Source organism: Schistocerca piceifrons, chromosome 2, assembly GCF_021461385.2.
Source record: "Schistocerca piceifrons isolate TAMUIC-IGC-003096 chromosome 2, iqSchPice1.1, whole genome shotgun sequence".
Classification (NCBI taxonomy): Eukaryota; Metazoa; Arthropoda; class Insecta; order Orthoptera; family Acrididae; genus Schistocerca; species Schistocerca piceifrons.
In genome coordinates, this window is record NC_060139.1 from 328667910 (window position 1) to 328693102 (window position 25193).

At 43.5% G+C, this 25193-nt stretch overlaps 1 protein-coding gene and 1 non-coding gene across 3 annotated transcripts in view; both read left to right on the top strand.

Moving 5' to 3' along the window:
• The window catches only part of LOC124775043 (acyl-CoA Delta-9 desaturase-like), a 646525-nt gene that overhangs the window by 366331 nt on the left and 255001 nt on the right, over positions 1-25193 (top strand). The gene's annotated exons all lie outside the window — the stretch shown is intronic.
• On the top strand, positions 6837-6926 carry Trnay-gua. Its single transcript is given in 2 exon segments — positions 6837-6873; positions 6891-6926. It is a non-coding gene; the product is annotated as a tRNA-Tyr (tRNA).

The window sequence follows — 25193 nt, forward strand, 5'->3', positions numbered from 1 at the left end:
TCAGCGACGCCAAATGGTGCCATGTGTTGAAAAAAGTAATTCGAAGGTAAGTTCGGCAGGCCGTCGTTGCAGTTTTACGTTTCTTGATCTAAGCCCAGAGAGTTGCTTGATTCATAGCCAAACAAGGGATATTGAAGAGTCATTTTCCTGCTTCTTCCCCTCTATTTCTGCTGTTGCTCTTTGTCTGGGATCTGCGAGTGCGGCGAGCATGAATGGGTGCATTATGCTGGCTAGAGTGTAAGGTAGTATCAGTCTGTCTGAAAAGTGTATCGCGATACGAAAAACACGAACAACAGCTGTCGTTCAACATACGTAATGCAGCGAACCCTAATACAAAGATTTGCGAGGTAGTTCACACTTCGACCTGCGTGTTATCGCTCTGAGTTTTTAGCGAGGGCTTGTATGCAATGCTGGAAAAACTTTTGTTTGAACAGAACTTACCCTAAGTAATGTTGATTGATAGTGGAAAGTTCAAGGTTAGTTCATTCGGGAGGAAAGTCCCCTGTCTCCCCCTACCCTTATAATAGCACTGTCGTCCAATCTGGTCGGAAAGCTATATCACTAACTGTGCCACACATTCTTGAATTCTTGGATAGTTTTCTATTCAGAAACACGTGAGAGCACTTTAGAGAGAGAGGGCCAACCATTGCATGCTACAGAGAGTTTCAGAAAGATCCATCACATTTCCTACACGAATGAAGATAGAAATTGGCTGTGAAACTGGAAATTTACGAGGCTTGTTTTTTAAGTAAGTACCGTTTTGAAATTAAAAAAAAGACGTGCTAAGATATCTCAATAATTTTATTTTCACATGATAGTCTGTGCCTTAATCTACGCACTGACGCCATTACAGTCTGATTCTTCCTTGTTTACGCCATTACAGTCTGATTCTTCCTTGTTTACGTTGTGTACTGAGTGTTTAAGATGTCTCCGATAATCGTGAGTCCCGCCGACTGTGAAGTAGGGGCTGTTACAAGATTTCTTACTGCTAAAGGCCTAAAAGTGAGCGATATTCATCGTGAGATCTGTACAGTTTACGGAGAAAACATTGTGAGTGATGGAATGGTAAGAAAGTGGGTGAGAGCATTTAACAAAGGAGTGGGCGTCCTTCGGTCGTTAATGAAAGTTTGGTGCAGGAAGTGGTAAATAAGGTGAGAGAAAACAGACGCTTTACGATTTCCTCCTTGCGGGATGACTTTCCTAATGTTTCTCGTAGAGTTTTGTATGGCATTGTGACCGAGCACTTGAATTACCGAAAATTGTGCGCACGTTGGGTACCGAAAATGTTGACGGATGTGCATAAAACCAAACGTTTAGACAGGGCATAGACTTTCCCTGAGCGGTACCACAACGATGGTGATGATTTCTTAATCCAAATTGTTATTGGCGATGAAACATGGGTGGCCTACGTCACACCGGAATCAAAGCAACAGTCCATTGAAGTTGAGCAAGGACATCGTTTTGCTGCAAGACAATGCCCGTCCGCATGTGGCGAATCAGACGAAAGATCTCATCACATCTTTTCTATGGGAAACTCTAGATCATCCTCCGTACAGCCCCGATCTTGCGCCCAGTGACTGCCATCTGTTCCTGCACTTGAAGAAACACCTGGGCGGTCAGCGTCTTCAAGACTATGACGAAGTCAAAACAGTGGTGATGCAGTGTTTAACAAGTCAGGCGACAGACTTCTGTGAGGAGGGTATTCAAAAACTGGTACAACGTTATGACAAGTGCCTCAGTATTGACGGACATTCTGTAGAAAAGTAGATTAGGTACAGGCTTTCATGTAAAAATAAAATTATTGAGATATATTAGCACGTCTTTTTTTAATTTCAAAACGGTACTTACTTAAAAAACACGCCTCGTACATTGGCGTCTGTTGTAAGTGCCGGTTTGTTTGGCTCCCGGCAGAGACGTTCCTAGTACAGCTAAGTCAATCACCTGCTCATCCAACCTCAACGTACGTTCAATCGAGAAGGTGACGGCACAGCAACAAACCGCATCTTGAGTTCTCCGTTTCAACACGTAATCTCATTACAGCCGTGCGGAGTGATTTTTGTCGGTATGGATCGGCCGTATGGGTGTACAGTTCTGGCATTGCATTATTGGCCTCCAACGTCATTTGATCACACGGTATGCGATTCTTTTCTGTAGAAGATTGCGAAAGACTTTGTCTCTGTTGCTTCCTTTGTGTGAACTGCGGTGCCGCATGCAATAGTGGTAGCTCTAGACATCTTCGCAAAAATATTCGTCGAGTTTGACTATCGGTTGCACGTTTGTCGTTTGAGCTGTGGAGGACACATTGAACTTTCATGAAAGGCCATAAAGCGGTGTATTTTTTTTAAATATCATTGCCAACGTAGTTTGTATTTCGAGCAAAAGTTATTTCCCGGCTGTATCAGTGACAGATAAACCAGTCTTTCAACAGTGATACACGGCTGATTCTGCAAACCCAACACAATCACCGCTGACTGACGTTTCCTTCTCACATACTCAGAGGAAACAGCTGATACGGCACCTGTGGTTAACAGATGGCGAGATATCGTCCGTAAACAGATTAAGATAAAATGACAATTTCGAAATCTCTGAGCGTGTAGAAATTCATGAAAGTCGAAGTGTAGTAAGAAAAAGAAGACAAAGATTTAACCTTCCTTGGAGGACACGATCTTAAGAGAAGGAGCGCAAGCTCGGATGTAAAAAATATGGGGAAGGACTTCAAATGAACCATCCCAGCATTCGACTTAATCAATTTAGGGAAACTACGGAATATGTAAATCAGCATTACAGCACTAGAATTTGAACCGGTTGTCCCGAATGCGAGACACTGGACCCGCATTCGGGAGGACGACGGTTCAATCCCGCGTCCGGCCATCCTGATTTAGGTTTTCCGTGATTTCCCTAGATCACTTCAGGCAAATGCCGGGATGGTTCCTTCGAAAGGGCACGGCCGATTTCCTTCCCCATCCTTCCCTAATCCGAGCTTGTGCTCCGTCTCTAATGACCTCGTTGTCGACGGGACGTTAAACGCTAATCTCCTCCTCCTCCTCCTCCGAATGCGAGGTCGGTATTTTAGACAACGTGTCATCTCGCTTGCTGAAAATGTTGTGACACGGTGACCACTTTTCAGAGATAAATCGATGATAATAGCTGCATAAACAGGCATACTTCCAGACTTCTTGCCTAGTGATTTGTATCTTGTTCGAAGCCAGTGTAACCCTCATCCTCATCACCCCCTCCCCCCCCCTCCCCCATCCTCCTACCATCGTTTTACCATTTCTCACGATGCCAAATAAGACAGAAACATCTGCCGTTTGGAGTTTTCATTACATTTACAACTTCATGAGTAACAACGGAACACCTTACAGGGAAAATACCTAACGACAGAGAGAAGCAGAGAAAAAACTTCACTTTTAGAGAGAAATTTTCGCAGCACTTGGGTTTCAAACTGAAAGTAATTCATTAATGAAATTACGTAGTTTGTTGCTCTAATTTCATCTTGATTTTTCAACTCTTGCGTTCCGTCTCATTTCCTCTGCTTTCACTAACACTTTGTGTACTTACGTAAACACCATTTCTTGCGCTACTGTAACCAATAGGTATGCACAGATGCCTGTGTGTCATGTACTCAGACGCGCGTCTTTTCCCAATGAAGACGTAGAAGTTCAGGCAACAACGTGAGACACTTCTGCAGAGTACAATGTCTTTGGGTCATAATCTAAATCGTACGTAATACTATCTCAGAAATATACGTGACAATATGATTTTAACGCCAGAAACAATCTTTATTACAAAATGTACATGAATAACAAGCACCGCTAAATTATTTTTTACATTATTATAAGATGAATATTAATTTTTTTCGTTCATACTGCCTTCTGCCGTCAACCGCTGTTGAATCAAATAATTATAGTAGTGATTCCAAACCAAACAGATTAGCAATCTTCGAACTTTTCGAGCAACTATGAAGTTAATCAAATTGTCTTTTGACCCATGATTTATCGCGTAGTCAGTGGTGTCTGTAAGAAGAATGAAAGGGCAGTTGTTGCTCAGCTCTCGTATGAACCATATGCTTGTGTAATGTCACCACCAGCCGATGACTTTTCTTAATAATTTTAAGGTTAGAAATACGCGTCGAAACGACAAAAACGCCACAAGGAGAGTAAATTATATTTTTAGCTTCCGCACATGGGTCAAAGATGTTTCCGAGATTACACAACACATTTGGTACCGAAAAATGCAGGCAATTCAGTCTCTATTATGCGCATGCGGTGGATTTTGCCTAGTAATGTATAAGTACTGTTCTTGCACGAGGTGGTGTGAGAGAATGACTGTTTGGTGCTCGTGTATCACGTTCGCCACGCACCCATATTGTGGCTCTCGGTGGTGGGGCGCTGCGTGAGATGGAGGCGAGAGGCGTGCCTTTGTCATCGCTAATGGGATTGCCTGATGCAGCGTGGAGTCACACAATGAGGAAGTACGTCATCCTTCGCCAAATAACAGCACGACGGCCACAAACGCAGCCGATCTTATTTGCTGGTGCATTGCTTCACTAACACTTCGAGTTTCTTCCTCCATCAATTACACCTCGAGAGTGCGCTGAGACCAAAGGTACCCAAAATATACCCTGCTTTTTTCCTGTTGTCGAAACATCTCCCATATGCCATGATTTATGGAATGACCCTCGTACCATCTCTATTTCGGCATCATGAGTTATTTTGCTACCCAAAGGAAAAAAAATGGTCACCTCTTACGAGGCCTATTCGGAAAGTAAAGTCCGATTGGTCGCGAAATGGAGAACACTGTGAAAATCAAAAATGTTTTATCTTCAACGGTTCCAGATACTTGTCTACATAGTCGCCGTTCAGACTTAGACATTTGTGTACCAACTTTCCAGTACCATCATCACAGAAGGCAGCAGCCTCTGCTTTCCGTAAATTCTCTGCGCTATTCTACAGCTCGTTGACTGTGCTAAAATATTGTCTTCATAGCCAGGGGTTCATGTGAGCACAGAGGATACTCAAGGGGAGTCAATTTCGATCTTTATTGTGGTGACCAAATACTTCCCATCGAAAATGCTGCAGAGTGTCTTCACTGCCCCTGCAGAGAGCGGCCGAGAATTGTCATGAGGAAGGAGACGCGTAACAGTTATGTTATGTGGGCTGCATGACATCAGGCAAAATCTCTCACCATCCCCCATACTTGGTGGGAGACACTATTTTCTATGTATCTTTACACTATGGTTGCCATGTACCCAGTCGGACTTTACTTTCCGAATAGCTTTCGTACTTTTATTGTCTCACTTCGTAACCTAATTTCTTCGCATCACCCGATTTTATTCGACTACATTCTGTTACTCTTACCTTACTTTTATTGGTTTCCATCTTGTAATCGCTTTTCAAGACATCACACTCTCCGTTCAACGCCTCTTCCTTATAATTAATTAAAACTGCAATGCAAACAATGAAAGAAGCGACAGACTCTTCATTTTTGGAAAGTGTAGCATTTTATAATCCATGCCCCCCTGCCATATGGTAGCTGATTTCGAGTTTATGCTATGTTTGAATGCTCCTACGACCTCTGTGTATGTATGCGGCTGTCGGCAGAAACACAGAACACTATTGCCCTCTCCTCGATTGGTAGCCTACAGTTAGATTTATTTTGGACCTCGCTAGACCTAATGCTTCTGCTTGTTGCTATAAGCTTCCTCCTGCAAACTGTAATCTAGCTTTCCGATATACGTTCAACGCATTGTCGAAAATTTCTCTACTCTCTGCTTAGGGTTTTAACCTACCCTCAGTTACCAGTATAATGATGAGTCGGCTGCTTTCTACCAGAGACGTGAGCTCGCGGACTTTACTACGAATAATATTTTGAGATTCTTATTCTCCAGATATCCCACTCCATATGTTGAAGTAACTGGTTTCTCTGATGGTGTTTTCCTACCTGGTGTCTCGAATCGACGAAGCCTCTGGTTTAGATTCTCATCTTGGCTACGGACCAAAGGGATCTGATAAGACTTTGGAACAATGTTGAAAACCGACAACTGCATAGAGACGTCACCAGTTCCGGCACTCTCTCAAAAGAACTGAGAATCGTCTCAGAATCTAGGCAACAAACGCCATTAATGCCAACGCGAGCTGACTGGATGCTGCGTTCGCAATAGCTCCCGTTATAGCCTCTTCCACCTGGCACTGAGTGAAGTAGCGCATTGGTTAGTACACCGAACTCGCATTCGAGACGACGATGGTTCGAACCCGTATCCAGCCATCCTGATTTAGTATTTCCGTGATTTCCTTTCCCTAAATCGCTTAAGACAAATGCCAGGATGGTTCCGTTGAAAGGGCACGGCCGATTTCCTTCTCCATCCTTCCCCAATGCGACCCTGTGCTCCGTAGATAATGACCGTTGTCGACGGAACGTTAAAACACTAATCTCTTCCTCCTCCGCCTCCTCCTCTTCCACCGGGTGGACGGTTGATTCCTCCAAGAATACCCACCGTGTACACATTTGGTTCATTTCCCCGTACGTGATGCTGTTTTCCAAGGATGGGCGTAACACTGGAACTGCCTACCACTAACCGCCCTTTCAGACCCCTCTAGGAGTGCCCTGACCACGGCATAGGAGCGACCACTGCACCAGCAGAAAAGACGAAGGCCCACCGACTCGTTCTCGTTATCATCAGGAGTTAAAGGTCGAGAAAGTGACGTCAGACCAACAGCAAGCACCTCCGTCCTGCTGAACGAGTTGTCTAGAGAGAACGGCCGCCAGTCTAAGAACCAGATTCTGCCCAGCCGGTTTTCTGTAAGTGGGTTACAAGCGGCGAAGTCTGATTAACTCCTTCGGTAGCTCAGTTGGTAGAGCGGTGGACTGTAGTGGTAAATGAAGCAGACATCCATAGGTCGCTGGTTCAAATCCGGCCCGAAGGAATATTTTTAATTTATGTCACAGGCGCCGTGTTACTCTTCTGCACACAGCAACTCTAAGAAATTGCTCGCTACCCATTGATGAACGAGTAAGAAAATATACTGCAGTCGTACACCAAGTTTTAATAGGAGTACACCGAAAGGTACAGCCATTTTCAGGTGTCAGTGGGGTACAAATGGGAGAATTGTCAGTTGCCCCCAGAAATTTTTGAAACTAGGTCAGTACTCTTCTGCACACAGCAACTCTAAGAAATTGCTCGCTACCCATTGATGAACGAGTAAGAAAATATACTGCAGTCTTACACCAAGTTTTAATAGGAGTACACCGAAAGGTACAGCCATTTTCAGGTGTCAGTGGGGTACAAATGGGAGAATTGTCAGTTGCCCCCACAAATTTTTGAAACTAGGTCAGTATTTTTGAAGGGAGTTCAAAGTTTCAGTTGAGCGTACAGAGCATAATATAAGATCGAAATTCATCCCAGCTAACACTTTTCTACAAAACGTACCTATAGAAATTAAGACGTGAGTTCACATGTGTTCTATTACACAACTTGCTAGACTAAACAGTTGTAATCAAAGTAGGGAATAAAACTCCTTCTTAAATAAGGAGTTAAGTGGATTCTCGTTCCATTCACGTTTTGTTTATTACTAGAGAACATACATTTTCCGTCTGAGTCCGCAATCATCATGAATATTTGATCAATAAAACCGTCCAGATAAACCATCCAGATAAACCAATAAACCATCAGACAAAAAACGAGAGGAACAATGTTCAGTGTCAATATTAAAATATATACCTAGATTGCCAAAAACAAGCTTCAATATTAAAATGTATACTGGATTTTAATAGTGACAATGAACTTTATTTCGCAAGTTCAAAGTTTTTTTGATATCTTATGATCACAAATGCCGAAACGTCGTAATCAATAAAGACTTTTATTCCACGATCTAAACGGTTTTATTCATAAAAAAAACTTCCATTTTGCTCAAACCTGCCTGTTCGATGGCTTTTGGCCTATAAATTTTGAGATCTATCTCTCTGTTGGTTTTCGGAAGTAGTTCAAACAGGCAGCTGAACGACAGTTGCGTGTTTCACTTGTCAATGTATTGTGTATAAATGTGGCTACTAGTTTCTGTTTCGCAATATTACTGTCGAATACTGTAATTTGCTTCCTTTTACGTCCATATGTGCTGCCTTGATATCAGATAAGGTGAAACTGTTAGAGTGATAGGAACCGTTGGTAGCCCCGTGCGTGATTATGATACAAGGACCTCATAAGTTGGTGTAAAATCAGGGTAGTTGCCGCCATAAATTTTCGTATGTTTACAGTATACAGAAACTTAAAGTTCTTTTACAGTTTCACGTCCCACTGAGAAAGAGATCAGTAAATTATGGAAGAAAAACACAACGAGGTGTCTAGTTTTAGGGTCGTTGCAGAAGGAGAATGCAGTCGTCGTGTTGTAACGAAATTCTTGTGCTATCTTACGCAACCTCGGTCACACAAATCGTATCATGCCCGGTTATGTTATCTTTAAGAAGAAAGAGGAAAGGGTTTCCTAGTATTTTGCTACCCGCTTTCTTTCTTTCTTTTTAAACATAACACGTCATGATAATATTTGTGTGCTCGAAGCTGCGAAATACAATAAAAGAAAGTCTGAAGACTCTTCGTCGCTTTTGTTTATAGTTATTCAGCGTTGAGCACTGGAATCAAACCCTTACACCATTGCCCTGCATACGGTAAAAATTTCCTAACCAGTAAGTTATCTTTCTCTAGACCGTAAACAATATCAAGTTTGACATAAAATTATTTTTAATATTCAGTTAACTTAATTATATACAGTTTCTAACATTTGTTATGAGAGTCTTTTACCATCACTGCGTTTACTATAGTGATAACTGGCTAGAACAGAGGAACCGTTGATATCTGATAAAACATAATGCTAATGTGAGCATAAATACCAGATAACGATAATTTAATTGCCACTTAGGTTCCACAGATGACAGTTTTGTAAACATACTGATTATTCGATCGTTTACTTTATGCGTGTGTTACACAACGATCTAAAACATCAAATGGTGAAGTATCAGCGTAAACAAAAGATACGGCAGCGAAAGGCAATGGCAATCTTTAGAACCAGCACAACGATACTGGATAAACCTTGCGATAGTTCGACCTACGCTACTGAAAACCATTCTCAGCGATGAATGATTGAGTCGTTGGACTCGTATAACCGAAAAGAGTGGCGGTCAATCCACCATTCGGACATTTAGCTTTAAATTTTCCATGATTTTCCTTAAATTACCACATACGAATGCTGTGATTCAACAAAGGTACGACTGTTTAGCTCTTCCATCTTTTACGAATTGAACTAAAGCTGTATATAAGATTACCCACAGTCCAATCCCTCTAATATGTTATCGTTTTACACATATGAATCGCTACTGTCAATTTACAAAATGTTACCGGTGTTTGTGAGATTTACTTCATAAATCGCCACTGACTAAACGAAAGAGACAGGCTTTACCATTTGGTTCAGTATTGTAAACATAAACTGATTTGAAGGGTATTCTGTGTGCCTTTCATCAGTTACTCTGTAGCCAGATGAAGCGGCGTTTCGTAAATGTAAGGATGGTGGGCAATTTCACGACTGTTTTATGTGGATCTGGAGGCGTGATGAAAGCCCTTTTGTGATCTCTTGTGGGGACAATCTGAAAATATTCACATTAACAGAAACCGAATTCACCAATGATAGTACGCGATTCTCGTTCACAGTATCAGTAGCAGGTTTATCCTTGGCTGAAATTATCGCAACAACACTCAAATTAAAATTCATGCTCACTTAAACAATCAAGCGAAAGTGTACTGATGGCCATTAAAATTTCAACATCAGAAATGATGAAAAGTAACGAAAACGTACTTAGTGTGCGAATACAGGATGTTGCGAAGAAAACGTTTCAGTATGTATAGATGATTAGGGGGCACATAGCGTGAGAAATTTAATTCGCGGAGCTGCCCACCTCTGATACAAACAGTGGCCGTAACCCGGTTGGGCATCGAGACCGCCTGAGCTTGGGTGACTAGTACGGATACGTCTGGGGTGACAAATATTTGATCATGGTTTTTAGGTAGATGGGGAACATCTGACCATGATTTTAAGGAAGATATAAGGGATATTTAGTCTTAATAAATGCCATGTGTGCACCTACATCGCATTTTCTTAGTCTCGCTTGGTAGTGGAGATAAAAATATAAATAAAAAGTGACACTCTTTGTTTAATTTTACTCTATTATGTCATACTGAATCATACTTTGGGGTAAATCCAGAAACCGGCAAAAAGTTTCTAGAGTGCAAAAGCGTGTAACGGGACTTATTTGTTGTTTAAATTCAAGAACAACATGCCGAAACCCATTCAAAGAATTGAATACGTTAACTACTACTTCACAGTACATTTATTCCATAATGACGTTTGTTATAATTTGTATGTCTCTTCTTCCAACCAGTAGCTCAGTACACAGTATCAATGCTAGGAATAAAAACAATCTTCATAAAGATTGAACTCACTTACACCATGTGACCAAAAGTATCCGGACACCCCCAAAAATATGCGTTTTTCATACGTCGAACCTACGGACTTCGAAAGTGGTCAGGTGATCGGGTGTCACTTGGTGTCATGCGTCTGTACGCGAGATTTCCACACTCCTAAACATCCCTAGGTCCACTGTTTCAGATGTGATAGTAAAGTGGAAACGTGAAGGGATACGTACAGCACAAAAGCGGACAGGCCGACCTCGTCCGTTGACTGACAGAGACCGCCGACAGTTGAAGAGGGTCGTAATGTGTAATAGGCAGACGTCTATCCAGACCATCACACAGGAATTCCAAACTGCATCAGGATCCACTGCAAGTACTATGACGGTTAGGCGGGAGGTGAGAAAACTTGGATTTCATGGTCGAGCGGCTGCTCATAGCCACACATCTCGCCGGTAAATGCCAAGCGACGCCTCACTTGGTATAAGGAGAGTAAACTTTGGACGATTGAACAGTGGAAAATCGTTGTATAGAGTGACGAATCACGGTACATAATGTGTTGAAACGACGGCAGTAAATTTCAGTCACATACAGACTTTCATTAGCGCTACAAAATGACTATACATCCAATATGTAACCTGCTTCGGCCACATGTCTATAATAAAGATAGATGCCACCTTTGGAAAAATTTAAGATAGCTTTGAAGAAAACATGTTGCTCCATTATGAATATTAAGAGCTAATATGGCAATTCAGTATTAAGCCAAGACGGTAAGACTGAAAGGTGAAAGCAATGTATAGCAATGTATACCAAATTAACGAACTTGAAGATGATACTACAAAAATAGAAGAGGAGATGGGATATAAGATACTGCGAAAAGAATTTGACAAAACACTAAAAGACCTACGCTGAAACAAGGGCGCTTGATTAGCCTACATTTCCATAGTATAACTGAGATCATTGGAAGCACGTACCACGACAAAATTGTCCCAACTGACACGCAAGATCATTCAGACAGGCGGAATACCCTTACACTCCAAGTAGAATATAATCTCAGTTGCAAAGAAGGTGCTGACACGAATGAGTATCACCAAACTATCTGTTGAACAAGTCATGGTTGCAAAATACTGATAGAAATTATTGACAGAAGAAGACATAGACTGGTAGAAGCCGGCTGCGAGGAAGATCATTTTGGGTCCCGAAGAAATGTAGGTAACATTGACGCTACGACCTATCTTAGAAGAAAGACTGACGAATGGAAAACCTACATTTGTAGCATTTCTAAATCTAGAGAACGTTTTAGATAGTATTGGCTGTAATACACTCTTCGAAACTCTGAAGGTAGCAAGGATAAAATACACTGCAGTTAGAAGACTCGAAGGACATGAAAGGGAAGGAGTACTTGAGACGGAAGTCACACAGGGTTGTAGATTATATGGGTAGATCGGATAACTAATGAGAAATTGAATCGAATTTGAGAAAAAGAGAAAAGAAATTTTGGGTGGGTGGAGGGTTGGGGTGATGGGGGGAGAGGGCGGGTGGCAACAGGAAGGCCATCCTCTACCACTAACATTGCCAGATGCAGATTACAGGGCAAAGGCCGGGAAATAGAAGAAAGATTTGAAAATGCGAGTCGCCTGACAAAAATGACAATCGCTATTTGGAGGACTATGGCGCATTGGTAAGACACTGGGTCGTATTCGTAAGGCTGTCGGTTCAAGTCCCCGCCCAGCCAACCAGATTTACGTTTTCCATGTTTCTCCAAAATCGTTTAAGGTGAAGACCGAAAATGAAACGGCGCGTTGTACTTTCCCAGTACGAGCTAATACTGCTTCTCTTGTGGCCATGTCGGCGACGGAACGTTAAACCTGAATCTTTCTTTTGAGAATTATCGTTTCCTTGTCATCAATGTTACAGTTCATAATGTTCGTGCAGGAAGAAAATTTTGTGTTAACAAACGAGGAAAAGGAAGCGCAGAATTCGCTGCATATAATATATTGCGAGTCGCCAACTCTTCGGAATACCTACAAGTTTATTTGCTCTCGGTGAGGCATAACTTTCAGTAGCAGACAGCGGAAAGGTAAACAGAAACGCACGACCGCGTCCGTTTATCTGGCCGTAAACTACCTGTTCGGGCGGCGTTAGTTTCCACATCTGCAAATCGATAGGGGCTGGCGAGGAACCAAGCTGGAAGACTTCCAGGCTGTGAGTATCGAATTTATGTGCTTACATTGTACCGTTTATCGCGCACAACTCGCGTAGACTAGCGTCCAGGACGTTGGCCTGTGGTGTGACTAAGCCACGTTGATGCCTACGCCCTGAGAGAGGAACGCATTATAGAACGCCGCATAAAATTATTCGTCTGAGTGGTCATCGCTCTGTATTACTTCATATGCAATTGCTTCGTTCCATCTGATCTAGTCTGTCAACAACGTAGACAACTGAACCATCTGAAAAGCAGAATAATGTTTCTACAGTGCTCCATTCTGCTCTGGACTGGTGGAGCAACAGTGGTTCCACATTACAAATAAAAGACAATCTCAGCAATATGTAGTGATTTCGTTCATGTCCCAGCGCGAACCTAATGTACCTCTAAGTCCCTTACAGCGAGAAACAGCAAATTTGAAATACGTTGCTCAGTCTAGAAGATAAACTGTTTCTTTCTAAATCAGCAATGTAACCCATTCACATGACATCTGTAACACCCAGTCCGACTCCATTTACGTCTTTTACCATTTTTCGGTCCCATGTCTTACAGATAGGCTAACCTACTCAAATAAAGTGGTGTCAAAATTTCCTTCTTCGCTCGTGATCCCCTACAATATTAACTCATCCATAAGGAAAAGCTAGGCTATTTTTCTGATTCGGGTGTAAACAAACTTACTTATGCCCAGTAACACACCTATATAGGGCAAACAGGCCATGCGGCCAGGACTAGATTTCAAGAACGCCTTTTTAAAAAAAGAGGTGCTGTAAAAATAACTACTGGTCATTTTCCGAGCATTTTGATGCTATCGGACATTGCGAGTCGACGACTATCGCACTTCAAATTCTATATAGAGATCGCAAAGGAAAAAACTCCTGCGGAGGAATTCTAAATAGCGAAATTTCTTAGGTGATCGCGTTAGTTAAGCCTTAGTGAACAATTGGAGAGTAAAAATAAAATCTACTACCATATCATTATGACAGCTTCGCCAGAGTTTACTTGATTTAGTTCCAGATGTATTCTATGTTTGTTTTTCGTGCCTCTCATGCACTTGGTCCCTACCACTGTCTCTTCAAAAATGGTTCAAATGGCTCTGAGCACTATGGGACTCAACTGCTGAGGTCATTAGTCCCCTAGAACTTAGAACTAGTTAAACCTAACTAACCTAAGGACATCACAAACATCCATGCCCGAGGCAGGATTCGAACCTGCGACCGTAGCGGTCTTGCGGTTCCAGACTGCAGCGCCTTTAACCGCACGGCCACTTCGGCCGGCACTGTCTCTTCATGTCAGCTTTCCTTTAACGGGTTCTTCGCCTGAAAACCACCCGAGTTCTTCAGTCGCGGAAACTAGAAGTTAGTGCCGCGAGGGGTATCCGCACGGTCAGAGGCGCCTTGCCACGGTTCGCGCGGCTCCCCTCGTCGGAGGTTCGAGTCCTCCCTCGGACATCGCGTAAGTTAGTTTAAGTTAGTAAGCCTAGCGACCGATGACATCAGCGTTTGCGCCCATAGGAACTTACCACCACCTTAGAAATTACCAGAGCGTTGGCAAACTGTTGCAAATGGTAAGGGACGTCTCTGTTATGTACGTCTGTTTGGGTTTGGTTGTGGCTCAGTGCATATAATACTAATTGCTGAGGTCTCAGTTATGTGTGTCCGTTGGGGCTTGGTTTTCTAAGCCATTTGATATTATTTTCCCGGGCACCTTCCCCTCACCTGTGTTATAAACCCAGCCAGTCTTTCCCCTTTTTTCTTCCTCCACCTATTTTCTCTTCCCTCTCTCCTCCCCTTCTTCCCTTCCCCTTTTTCCCCTTCTGCATCCTTGTTTCGTAATTTTACCCTCCTTTGTTCGTACCCTTATTTTTTACTCATTCATTTGCAGATTTGTACATTCAGTTACTATTTTGCTAATGATCATTTTGGCAACGGCCTTGGCGTAGTGGATACGCCAGTTCACCGAAGTTAAGCACTGTCGGGCGTGGCCGGAACTTGGATGGGTGACCACCCGGGCCGCCATGTGCTGTTGCCATATTTTGGGGTGCTCTCAACCTCGTCATGCCAATTGAGGAGCTACTCGACCAAATAGTAGCGGCTCCGGTCAAAGAAAACCATCATAACGACCGGGAGAGCGGTGTGCTGACCACACGCCCCTCCTATACGCATCCTCACCTGAGGATGACACGGCGGTCGGATGGTCCCGATGGGCCACTTGTGGGCTGAAGACGGAGTGTTTTGTGCTTGAATGACCATTTTAATTATAATTTTATTGTTATTTATATCTTAACAATCCTTGTTCTCGCTGTCACTCACATTTTATAATTTTTATTATTTTTCTTTCTTGCTTAAGTGATAGGAACCGTTTTTTAGGCTCACCACTCGACTTCTCGACTTTATATCACGTCCTGTTGTGTATTTTATTATCTCACTTTTATCAGCTAATATAAGATGTTCAGTTCCTCTGGCCGTCACTACTACCTCCACCACTCGGCCCTTCCCACCATCCCCTGCTTTTACCTGACTTGATCCCGCGTCTTCCACGCCTCAGCACACATTTCATCGACTATCAGTGAATTATATGCCTGTGGACGCCGGCCTACCTACACTATTTGCTGCTGTGCTGGTGCTTAGTGAGTTCATTTGCTTCCCTTATCTTGAATACTCGCTTCGCGTGTATTTCGTTCCTGCATGATCGATTTCTTTATCGTTTCAGGATTTTTATCCTCGGTTTGACCACTGTGTTTTCACTTACCGTTTTTTCCATGGTTTTAATAGTGACTAAGATGACTAACACCATGGCTTTTAATTCTGAGTAATGTAGGCCTCTTCTGTCTTTTTAACGAATTTATAAAGTAGCTTATTCTGCCACTTAACTGTTTAGATAGGTTCGCGAATCAAAACTTTTATGTAATAGTTAATTTGTTACGTTTTGCAGTTAATCTAATGATGCACTACGATAGCGAAACGCGTAATTAATCAATAAATATTGCAATAGAGACTTTCTTTTCTTTGGAACATTTCTGCAGCGGATGACGACGTTCGCATGAAAAGTAAATCATTTCAGGAAGAAAAGCTGCTGGCCATTAGTATTATAGCACCATGAAGGTGGCATGCAAAAAAATGGTTCAAATGGCTCTGAGCACTATGGGACTCAACTGCTGTGGTCATAAGTCCCCTAGAATTTAGAACTACTTAAACCTAACTAACCTAAGGACATCACACACATCCATGCCCGAGGCAGGATTCGAACCTGCGACCGTAGCGGTCGTGCGGTTCCAGACTGTAGCGCCTTTAACCGCTCGGCCACTCCGGCCGGCGGTGGCATGCAACGCTTACATCTACATCATACACTGAAGTGACAAAAGTCCTACGATACAGATATGCACATATATAGATGGCCGTAAAATCGCGCACAAAAAGTAAAAGGGGGCAGTGCATTGGTGGAGCTGTCGTTTGTGCTCAGCTGATTCTTGTGAAAAGTTTCCCACGTGATTATGGCCACACGGCAGGAATTAACAGGCTATAAATGTGGAAAAGTAGTTGGAGATAGACGCATAGAACGTTCCATTTAGGAAATCGTTAGGGAATTCAATATGACGAGATCCACAGCGTTAAATGTGTGCCGAGAATACCAAATTTCAGGAATTACCTCTCACCAGGACAACGCATTGGCCGACGACCTCCACTTAACGATCGAGAGCAGAGGCGCTTGGGTAAAGTCAGTTAACAGACAAGCAGCATTATGTGAAATTACCACAGAAATAATGTGGGACGTGCGACGAACGTATCCGTCAGGACAGTGCGACGATATGTGGCTTTAATGGGTTATGGCACAGACGACCGACGCGAGTGCCTTGCTGTCAGCACGACATCGCCTGATGCGCCTCTTTTGGACTCGAGACCATATCGATTGGACACTAGACTTCTGTAAAACCGTGGCCTGGTTGGATGAGTCCCGATTTCAGTTGGTAAGAGCTGATGGCAAGGTTCGACTTTGGCGCAGACCCAATGGCGACATAGTCCCAATATATATATATGAAGATGGTATCGTTATTTCGGATATGTCCGAAAGAACAGATACCATCTTCACACATATACAGTTAAGGGTCACTGGCCATTTGACCATCTTCTTCTGTGCGGATGCACAAACAGTGCTCGAACTCTTAGGTAACCGGCAGTAAAGCTGCGAATAATAAGTATGATGGGCAGGGGCACTATGAATGTAGTGCGGAACATTGAGTTGCGAATGTGGGTCTCACGGGAGGCGTGCCAGAGATAAGTCCCTGTAGTCGCACTATCCTCTTTGTCCTCGGTGGCTCAGATGGATAGCGGGTCTGCAATGTAAACAGGAGATCCCGGGTTCGAGTCCCAGTCGAGGCACACATTTTTAGCTGTCTCCGTTGACTTATGTCAGCGCCTGTATGCAGCTAAGGGTATTCATTTCGTTGTAAAGATATGGTCCCAAGTCGTCAAAAAGGGACTGTGCAAACTGGCGGTGGCCCCATAATGAATTGGGCTGTGTTTACGAGGAATGGACTGGGACCTCGGGGAAACTGAACCGATCATGGACTGGAAATGGTTACGTTTGGCGATTGGAGACTATTTGCAGCCATTCATGGACCATAGCTTCCCAAACAACGATGGAATTTTTATGGATTACAATGTACCACGTCACTGGGTCACAACTGTTTGCAGTTGGTTTGAAAAACATTCTGGACAGTTAGAGTGAATGATTTGGCCACCAAGATCACCCAACATGAAATCCATCGATCATTCATGGGACGTAATCGAGAGGTCATTTCGTGCACAGTATTCTGCACCGTCAACACATTCGTAATTATGGACGGGTGTAGAGGCAGAACGGCTCAACATTACTGCAGGGGACTTCCAACGTCTTTTTGAATCAATGCCACGTCGACTTGCTGCACTCTTCCTGGAAAAAGGAGGTCTGACATACTGTTACAAGGTATCTCATGACTCTTGTACCTCAGTGTACTCAGCTTGTTGTGTACAACTTAGTATTTTTTACAATGGTAATGCGAGGTGGGCTGCAGAGTGGCGTAGCGACTGTCATCATAGGAAAGCTGGGCAGGAGCAAAAATGATTAACGAACAAGTTAACACAGTAAATCGAAGATTTACATTACTTGTATTTCTCCAATGGTTTGAAGTCTTATTACAAATAAAGCAGTAATAAACAGAGTCCAGCTATTACAATATCAACATAAATGAGGCTCTCTGAACTAAGCACGAACGATGGTGTCAGGGTCGCGACAAAGCGGCGTCTGTGTGGCGTCACATAGTGTAGAAGCTCCAAGCAACAGTGGTCTGCGTGGCTGCCGCCGGCCGTCTTACATCGCGGCGGTAGAGGGCGCTCATGATACAGAGTCGATGGAGGTGTGACTCAGTGGGCACGCCCTGTTGGGTGCGCCGGATCCCACTCGACTGCTATCAGAGGCTGACCGAAACTCGCGATTCTGATGCCAAATTTGATACCCGTGAGGTGGTTAGTACCAGTACATGATACCACACTGCTAGCCACCTGATGGTGTGTTGTGGAGGGGACTTCCGGTAGACTAACTGATCTCCCCTACCATGTCCACTCGGGAATGATACATGGGACGATTGACTGTCGGTAAGCCTCTGTATTGGCTCTAGTTTCTCGAATTTTCTCGTTCTCTTCATCAAGCGATATGCATGTGCGAGAACGTAATATGCTGCCCGACTCTTCACGTAAAGTGGTTTCTGGAAATTTCAATAATATACGTCTCTGTGAGGCACAACACCTCTCTTGTAACGCCTGCCAACGGAGTCTGTTGGGCATCTCAGTAATGGCCTCGCGCCAAATAAACGATCATCTCTTCGTTGTATCTTCTCTATGTCCTCTGTCAGTCATACATGGTAGGGATCCCAAGAAAGCCCAAACTGGTATGAGTGTACTACATGTGCGGCGCCGCGGTTGTTTCCGTCCCTTTACGACGGACCTGCACCTACCTGTGAACATTGTCTCAGCAGATCATCATTAGGAAAGCCGAGTGAAACCTACTGCACTAATCTACGTTTCGTGAGAAAGTTTTCACACAAATGAAAGGTTGGAAATTGTGTCCTCGATTAATATATTATGAAACTGAGGTGAACAAATATCACTGCCAAGCCCGTGCTAGTCTTAACATAATCACTCACAATCCCTTTCACTCACGTTAGCAGGTTCATGGTGTTGCATTTCCCGAAAACGTAATAGCTACAAAAATACTGATTGTTTTTGATTGAGAATTCTCGCCAAATATTAAGTCTGTCGGTACCAAATGCAGTCACAGTTTTTAGGCACCGACCTGCTCAATACGCCACGCGGAATTCATGTCTTTTCACAAAATTCACTTGAAAATTCCAAAATTTCTACACTCCCATCGGATAATTATGCCGTCACTTTACCACACTTTTGATGTATGAAACACTGCTACATCCGGCAACTTATCGTTTCCATCGGAACTACTACTACACACGTCCGAACTGTTTCATGGCTAGGCTCCCACTCTTCTCTAGAATTCTCTCAGTCTTCTCTACCAGCAGAGAAAGGCGCGCGAAGAATACTGCTCTTCCATTGGTCAGTTTACTCAACAGCCAATAGCAAAACAACACTCCCCCGCGTCAATCCGCGCTTTTCATCAATAACCAACCAATCGCAAAATAATAAACCTAACGACTGCATTTTTTACCGACGTAATTATCTAATATGCTGAAGTTTTGCTTATGCATAAAGTTATTTACTATTGTTATTTATACCTGAATTAACTTTCCCTTTACCATAAACTTACTTTACAAATCTATTCTACAAAAATCCCCTTTTTCCACATCCATACTTCTTTGAAAGATTCCCACACTAAACCCCACTACATAACTCGTTAAAGAATTATCTTCATATTAACCTTAAACCACACTCACGCATCATTCGTACTGCTAAACACATTTATAACATTTTCCCTACGCAAAAAGACATAATAACACTTTATGAAAATACTAGAACAGTTTATGAAAAACATTCTATTACTTTGTGCACTCTAGTGGGCACAATCGAAACCAAAAAACACAGTCCCCCTATCCAATATTGTCCTCTATCGGCTGATGCATAAACTACGTGCGCGTCCAGTCTCGCATCACCATCTGTCACTACCCAGCTCTGAGACACATCTCCCACTTAACCGCCTTCAAGGCAGGATCGTTATACGACGCTACGCCTCACATGCCTGGTTTTGTAAATGATTAGCATTTCAGTATAACCGCACAAAGTAGGTAAGATTAACGCCATAATCATTCTGTAGTACTAAAAGGTCCCGCAGTGGGTTTCTCATTCAGAAATCGTATTTGATTATTGGTTGTGTAGGCCTCGTGCAGTGAAGAACGTCTAGCAGCACTTGTCAGAATTCGACACTAGTAGAGCCGTGGCCATCAAGAGACTGATATTTTGATCAGAGACACTTCTGCTCTCGGTAGTAGCTATCCCACGGCAGCCATGCCAATATGGAATATGTGGGACGCGTAACGCGGTTTAGTATCTCAAAAGCCCCACGCGACAGGGGAGAACCGAATAGCCATGTCCCGTGCTTTGAGATAGGAAATGGCTTGTTTGCAGCGGAAGGCAGTATGGATCACCACCCACTATGAGTACGGCGAGCGTTGTTGTGATTTCCCCTAGCGACAGTAGAGAAAGGCGCTCCGACAGTAGTTCGCGTAACGACAACATTCGATACAGGAGTGGCACCATGTCCTCTTTTTAGAAGACGAGTCCCTGTTCTGTGTACATCATCACGTTGAACTTATCCGTGCGTGGAGGCTACGACAAGAAAGAACGTTCCCAGACCGACACATATAGCTTCCTATGTGCTCTTCCTGCTATACTGTACATACATGCACAATGAGGTGCTAATCCACCGGGTGCACAGGGTCTGATTTCCAGCTGCAGTCACACAGCTTTCGTCTCTCATTTGTGTAACAGTTTGGCCCACAGACACATGTAAAAGCAGAATCGAAGGAAAATAGAAAAATCAGAAAAGAGTAAGCGTACCAGTCTAATAACTTCAGCAGTGTAACGGCTACCATTATTAAGATGTCGCGTTTGAATGTTGGTAGTCTCTGAGAACACAGTGCTCTTTACGAACAATACACACGACATAAACAACGAGCGATATCATACATTTCCCTGGGTCGCACCCGAAGTTGCTTCAAAATTTGTACAAGCTTATCCATCCAAGTTAACATGCCGCATCCTGCCTATAAATAAATCCACTGCGGAGTCGCAATTTTCGTTTGACCCAATATGAATCTACTTTTGTTAATAAGTATTCGTATGGTACAGAATGAAATGCTTTTCGAAGGTCAAGAAATACTGTAGTTACCAGATTGAATTGCGCAGATCTTCAGGACATCACATGAAAAAAGCACGAGATGGTTTTTTCGAATCGATGCTGATTGACGTGGAGGAAGTCATTCCGTTCGAGATATCTCGTTATTTTTTTAACTCGGAATATTTCTGATATTCTGAAAAAGACAAACGTCAGTGCTATCGGACGGTAGATTTGTGGGTCACTTCTCCTTCCTTTCTTGTAGATGGGTGTGATTTGGTGTTCATGCGACTACAGGGCACAGTTTTTGTAGTTATTGAAGGTGCCTTTGTACAGGGCTCTGGCGACTGTTGTTGTTTGTTAACGTATTTCCAGGAAGTACTGGTCTGGTCGATGCGTCGTCAGAAGGTGTTATCGCTGCAGCCAGTGGCTGTTGACATGCGAAGTCTGCATTCGCTGTGACCTGGCTGCCGTTAGCGGCTCCGATCATCAAGATACTTGCAACTGCGAAGTTGGGTTTTGTGAATGGAAACGGCTCTGACCAATGGCGCGCCGTCCCCTCGATGACTCGATGAAGGAAAGAAGGGAGGGACGTTTGGAGTCAACGACTGGTCCCAGACGATGTCATAAGAAACAGTGATACTGCGATAGACTCTTACACCTCGATTTCATTGCAAACTTGATACGCAACCGAGCGAGGTGACGCAGTGGTTAGACACTGGACTTGCATTCGATAGGACGATGGTTCAATCCCGCGTCCGGCCATCCTTATTTAGGTTTTCCTTGATTTCCCTAAATCACTCCAGGTAAATGCCGGGATGGTTCCTCTGAAAGGGCACGGCCGACTTCCTTCCCCGTCCTTCCCTAATCCGATGAGATCGATGATCTCGCTGTCGGGTCTCCTTCCCCAAACAACCCAAACTGATACGCAGTGGCGTAACACCTAAAATGAGTTGTGGCGTGGCCAAGTACAGGGCTCCCACATATGGGTGGCTGCACTGTAATGCATTGTTCAAATGGTGTGGCGTACAGGCCCCTTGTGCGGCCTATCCTGGAATTCTGCTCCTATGTTCGAGATTCAACGAGGAAACGTGCAATTAGGATTGTAACATACCAACTCATACAATATAATAGCGTTACGAAGCACAGAAGGAACTTGAAGGAAAGCAAGAAAAATCACTTGTTTTTATATCTACATCTACATTATACTCGGCAAGTCACCATATTGTGCATGCCTGAGGGTTAAAGTCATTCCTACGAGTATTGCTTTCCTGTTTCACTCGCTGATAGAGCAAGGGAAAAACGACTATCTACATGTCTCTGTACGAGTCCTTACGTGAAATGTACGTTGACGACAGAATGAGTAAGTATCAGAATCTCAATCCAGAGTCTTGCGACTTTCTGCCTGGGGAATAAACCACCTGCTCAAAAAATCATTCTTCTGTTCGAATTCCATATTAGTCCTATATCGTCTTGATAATTTTGTTCACAGGCCAGCGTCAGGCAGCGGTATGCCACGTCCAATAGAAACATGACCAGTGAAGCATTGTGGACTGAAAATCAACTTCCTAGGTGATATCTGAGACGTACTGTAGAAATATTCTTCAGAGTCCAAAGGGCCCATACTCACATTTTCTCTATGCTCCACTTGTCAGTAACAGGGCGTCCAATGACTAAATAGTAGTACCACCGTGCACAATGGAGTCATTCGCGTTTGAGCATATGCAGAACTAGATACTCAGAACCTGTTACTTGCGGGTTTCACCCCTTGTCGCAGATGAGGCTGTAAATCTGGAGGCTCACATTTCCTGCAAAATATATTTCTTTTTTCTTCTTTAAACTCATATATGTTTAACTTTTGTTAGGCGATCTTCCGTAGAAGCTCTTAGTCTGAATACAGGAAAATCACTCCACAATATACGGTCACAAGTAAAATTTTTGAACATTTACTCACCACCACCTACTTCAAGTGCAACGTGTACTTTTATGAACCAGTAAAATAGCCATGGGATCTCCGCTGGCTTCTGGGATTACAAATATCTACGTGGAACGATTTGAGGAGGTGGCACTTGTAACTGCTCTTCTAAAACCCAAGCACTTCGTTCTTGACGTCGGTGACGCATTCGTGGTGTGGGAGCATGGCAGACAAGCGCTGGTTGAGTTTCTGGATCCCTTAAACAGAGATTGTTAAAATATTATATTTGCGATTGGACTAGAAGAGAATGGATATGTTCCTTTCTTGGTCATCCTAAAAAGAAAGAAGGGTAACTGTAGTCTAGGCTACGTAGTTCGCAGGAAGAAGAGCCACGCACGCAGATGTGTACCTGCATACAACGAACTTCCACCGTCCGACGCAGAGGCAGACAGTACTGATCACACTGGTACATAGGATGCGCAGCTTCTGTGATACGGGTAGCCTCCAGCAGAGCTACAACACCTGAAGAAAGAATTCCGGCAAAATGGGTAGGATGAAGCCCAGATTAGAAGCGCACTGAAGGAAAGAAAAGATGCAGCGAATTAGCAAAAAGAGGAATGAGACAAGAGACTCGTTTTGCTTCCTCATGTGGGGCCATTCTAAGCCAAGATCGAGAGTCTGTTAGGAAAATGTGACAGTAATCTGTCTTCCAACCACGACCGAATACGAAGGATAATTTTGGTTCATCGAAGGACCCGTTGAAATTTCACGTACCAGAGATACATAGTATCTCATTTGAGGGTGGCCTGGGCAAAGCAGCGCTGTATCTTGAAACGGTGCGAGAAACACATTAGGGATGTACGTCTGAGACTTAAACTGTCATTATTCAATAATTTTCCAATTATTGGCAATAATACTCGTAGGAATGACTTTAACTGTTTTCATATTCGCTAGAGCCTATGAATACGACCATGGGTGAGTCCCGCAAATTCATTAACTTTCGGTGATAAGTCGCTAGTAGAGAACAAGCTCAATCACAATAGCCCTACAACTAAGACTAATGACAGAAAAAAATCTAAAAATGGCGAACGCGGTACAAAGAAAAATTTCCTGATCAGATTTTCAGGAGAAATCTCACTCTGAAAATACACGGTCCAGTCACATTAATATGTCCATGTTCGGAGTCAACGTGGAATAACTACACACATATGGCAGGTGGCAGCACTAGCAATGGAGGGTATGTAAAGGTGTCAGGAGGAGACGGAAAACAGTGCAGTTGCTGTCATAATGCGGAAACAGAGAGATTTATCAGACGTCCAAAGGCACGACCACTGGCTTTAGGGCCAAGGTTGGAAGTATTCCCGGAACGGCTCAGTTTGTAAACTGTTCGCGTGACGCCGTGAATAAAGACTACTGTGCGTGGTACTATAGCGACATCCAAAACCGTCACCGAAGCACCACTGCGTTGCTCGATGGGCCAGAGGTGACAGGGCTGAACGACGGTTGCGGGTAGGTGTACAGGCGAATACGCCAGCAACTGTTGAGCAACTGGCCGCCCAGATGAACCAACGTGCTATCAAAGGAGTCTCCTCAACGACCGTTGGTGGAAGTTCAGATCAAAGAGCACCAGGATGAGTTTATCGTACTCCACTGGCCACCAAACTCTCCGAATTTAAACCCTTCGAGGCTCTGTGGGGCTAGATGGAACGGGCCGTTCGCGCGATGAGTCCTCAACCGATAAACCTAGCGCAGCAGTGTAGTCGACTTGGCTTCATATCCTTGTCAGTACCTTCCAGAAGCTCATTGACTCTCTTCCTCCACGTCTCGCAGCGGTCAGCGCTGCTAAATGTGGTTTGTCAGACTTTCGACAAGTGATCACTCTAATGTTACTGGACCCTGTACAATGCGTTTGAATTTTCAGGACAGCACAAAAACCAGCCACACCATCAATATACGCAACGACTTCCTTTACTACACCGAAGGCCATTTGTTGCAACAAGTCCTCCTGTAAGCTTCTTTTTGCCACAGTGACTTCAACTCTCTTCATCCTTTATTTCCTTCGTCTACCTCGTTTTTTTTCTCTTTGCATATACACTACTGGCCATTAAAATTGCTGCACCAAGAAGAAATGCAGATGATAAACGGGTATTCATTGGACAAATATATTCGCAGGGATCAAAAAACTGTTCATATGTGTGTGAAATCTTATGGGACTTAACTGCTAAGGTCATCAGTCCCTAAGTTTACACACTACTTAACCTAAATTATCCTAAGGACAAACACAC